Below are 4,006 nucleotides of genomic sequence, written 5' to 3'. Positions count from 1 at the left end.
CTCAATTTTATATATATATATATATATATATATATATATATATATATATATAGTTGAGCTAGAATGTTATCGATAGCAAACGGATTCTGTTGCCACCCATTTGTTTTTTATGATAGAGCCTCCAAATCAACGATCGGCACTGTTGAAAATTATATATAACACTTGAAGTATGTAGAAATCAAATTCCATACTTTTTCGATATTGTTCTCTTGTCCATCAAGTGGGCGTAAAAATGGGCGGCTGAAAATGAATATCTTCTAAAAATTGATGATAGGAATTTTATAATTAAGATCTAGAGTATAGATCTTGTTCTAAATAGTTTAAAAAATTTTCTAACCAAAATTCAAATGATTTGGATAGCTTTACACCGTAAAACGAGAAAACACCTCACATCTATCATTAAAATTACAAATTTTGAAACATTTTGATCATTAGGTCAACGATGTCGGAAAGATTTGAAATTTGGTTTCTAGATACTTTCAATGGTATAGATAATATTTAAGGGTGCCGATCGTCGATTTAGAGGCTCCATAATCGAAAAGAAATGGATGACAACGGAGCCCGTTTGCTACCGATAGCATTCCAGCTCAACTCTCTCTCTCTCTCTCTCTCTCTCTCTCTCTCTCTCTATATATATATATATATATATTATGCAATATTCAGAACTATAAATTTATTAAAATATTAAAATAAACAATTTACTTAAATTTTGAAGTTAAAGTGCCATTATTTTACTCAAATCAAATAAGCTGAAAGATTGAATAGTAAAATCAAAAATTTGAAAGGTCAGATAGTCGATTCAAAAGTATCGATAGTTGAAGTATCTTTTGTATATTTCTACCAATTTTTTTAGAAGAGTTGAAATCCCAACCAAGTTTATAAATACTTGCACGCGCCGAATAAATGTTGTGACCATTTTTTAAAAGTAGAAAATAGAATTCAGACAATACAAACTATATCGCTACGAAATTTGTTCAAATGATAGCATTCTAAAATAGTCTCACATTAGATAAAATGGACAAGTATATGGGTTTCACATGTGACAATTATAGTAGGATAAATGACTAGGTTGAAATATTTTAAGCCAGTGATTTAAGCTCAAGAAGCTTTTAGTACTTAGGTAAGATCGTTACAGATAATATCAGACTCGATTTACCAGTCAAAAATATTAGATTGACCTCACATCCATTAACAAACAACAATCATGCAGTGTGTCTTAGAGGGACCATGAGATAATTCTATGCGTATAGGAATAAGGAGAATAGGACCTTTTGTCCTTTTAACCCATTATCCAAACATGGTCCTAGGAAACAACTTTTAACGGATTGTCCAAAAGTAACCCACTTTGATTCGACTGCAATTTATAGGAGGCAGCAAAATGCTTCGGTGTACACATTGTAAGCCACTAGAAAAGAAATTATTATTATATATATTATAGGATAAGAATTATTAAATGAGGTATGGGCTTGCTATAGATCATGCGACGAAGCAAAACCTCTACCACATGTTTTATGGTTGTGATCTGGTTTTTGAACTTTGAATGCGCCAGGAAAATTATGTACTTGTGAGCTATTAATTAAATGTTTCCATGGTGTACTAGTGCAATTCTAAGATGAATTGCCTTTATTCCAAGGGAAACACTCGTTGTCCTATTTATAACTGTCTCATGTAGTGTTGTTTAATTTAGGGCTGGCAACGAGTCGAACACAAACGATTAAGGGCTCGCTGGTGATTGCTCATTTATTAAACGAGCCGAACACGAGTTAGTTCGTTAAAATATCGAACTGAATAATTCAGTTCGTGTTTGGCGTGTTTATTAACGAGCTTAAGCATGAGCCGACTCGTGAACAAAAAGTTAGGTTGTCAGTCCTACTGCTTAATGAAAAGTTAAAAAAAAAAAAGAATATTAGCATATTTATCTAATAATCTAATAATTGAGATTCACAAAATGTTGATCTCCTTATATTTGGGTTGACCTAAAATTTCAAAAGTAAAAAACTTCTAAGATATATATATATATAGAGAGAGAGAGAGTCCGGCTACTATGCTATTAATAGCACGAATCACTTGGTGCTACCAAGTTTTTCGCCGTTAAATCTATCATTTTGATCATTTTCACCCGTTATATCATCATATTCAACCAACAATCCACTCAACCCTTGGGGGCCCACATCATCCTAACTGCACATCTCTTAATCAAATGGCCAAAAACTTGGTAACACCAATGACTTAGTGCTATTAATAGTATATTAACCTAGTTCTATATATATATATATATATATATATATATATATATAGAGTCCGGCTACTATACTCTTATGAGCATAGAGTCTTTTGTACTCATAAATTTTTTACCGTTTGATCTACATTTTGATCATTTTCACCCGTTATATCATCATATTCAACCAACAATCCACTCAACCCTTGGGGGCCCACATCATCCTAACTGCACATCTCTTAATCAAATGGCCAAAAACTTGGTAACACCAATGACTTAGTGCTATTAATAGTATATTAACCTAGTTCTATATATATATATATATATATATATATATATNAGAGAGAGAGAGAGAGAGAGAGAGAGAGAGAGAGAGAGAGAGAGAGAGAGAGTAGGGCTACTATACTCTTATGAGTATAGAGCCCTTCGTACTCATAAGTTGTTTTCGATGAAGGAGCTTCCGAATCTACGATTCACTCCGTTAAATATGATCTAGAGTATTTGAAACTTCTAGAAAATAAATTTCGTAATTTTTCGAAATCATAATAAAATCCATCAAGCGGGTATAAAATGAATAGCCCAAATCAAACGACGTCCTAAAAATGGATGATTGGATCCTTCAATTTAAGATCGGAATTATTGATCTTTACCTAGGTAGTGAATAAAATTTTCTAGCAAAAATTCAACCGATTCCGATTCTTTTACACCGTTAAACTACTAAGTATCCCATACCGGCCGTTAAAAATTGTCAATTTTGTGACCTTTTGATCGTAAGGTAAATGATGTCGCAAAATTATAAAATTTGATTTCTAGAAGTTTTAAATGTTCTAGATAATGTTTAACGGTATGGATCGACGATTCGAAAGCTCTATCATCGAAAACGACTTATAAATAATAGGACGATCATACTCATAAGAGTATAGTAGCCGGACATTATATATATATATATATATAATGTCCGGCTACTATACTATTTATAGCATGAAGCACTTGGTGCTACTAAGTTTTCCATCGTTAGATCTACTCTTTTGATCATTTTTATTGAACCAACCATCCACTCAACCCTAGGGGCCCACATCTTCCTAACCGCACATTTCTTAATCTAATGGCCAAAAACTTGATAGCACCAATGACTTGGTGCTATTAATAGTATATTATTCTATTTCAATATATATATATATATATATATATATTATATATATATATATGGCCGGCTACTACACTATTATGAGTACGATCGCCCTCGTACTCATAAGTTGTTTTCGATATAGAGCTTCCGAATCAACGATCCACACCGTTAACGTATTTTACAGCATTTTAAAACTTCTAGAAAATAAAGTTTATTAATTTTCGACATTCATTTACCTTACGATCAAGAGTCACAAATTGACAATTTTTAACGGCCGTATGGGATATTTGCTAGTTTAACGGTAAAAGAATTGGAATTTGTTGAATTTTGATAGAAAATTCTATTCACTATTATAGATAAAGATTATACTCCCGATCTTGAATTGAAGGATCGCATCCTTTTTAGGATGTTGTTCAATTTTGACCGTTCTTTATGCCCACTGTATGGACTTTATTATGATTTTGAAAATTTACGAAATTTATTTATAGAAGTTTTAAATACTCTAGATCTATATTTAATGGAGTGGATCGTTCGATTCGGAAGCTCCATCATTGAAAAACTTATGAGATACGAGGGCTCCAATACTCATAATAGTATAGTAGCCATGCGCCTTATATATATATATATATATAGAGAGAGAGAGAGAGAGAGAGAGAGAG

The sequence above is a fragment of the Ananas comosus genome, linkage group 9, assembly GCF_001540865.1.
Source record: "Ananas comosus cultivar F153 linkage group 9, ASM154086v1, whole genome shotgun sequence".
Taxonomy (NCBI): Eukaryota; Viridiplantae; Streptophyta; class Magnoliopsida; order Poales; family Bromeliaceae; genus Ananas; species Ananas comosus.
Note: the sequence above shows the minus strand (reverse complement) of the source record.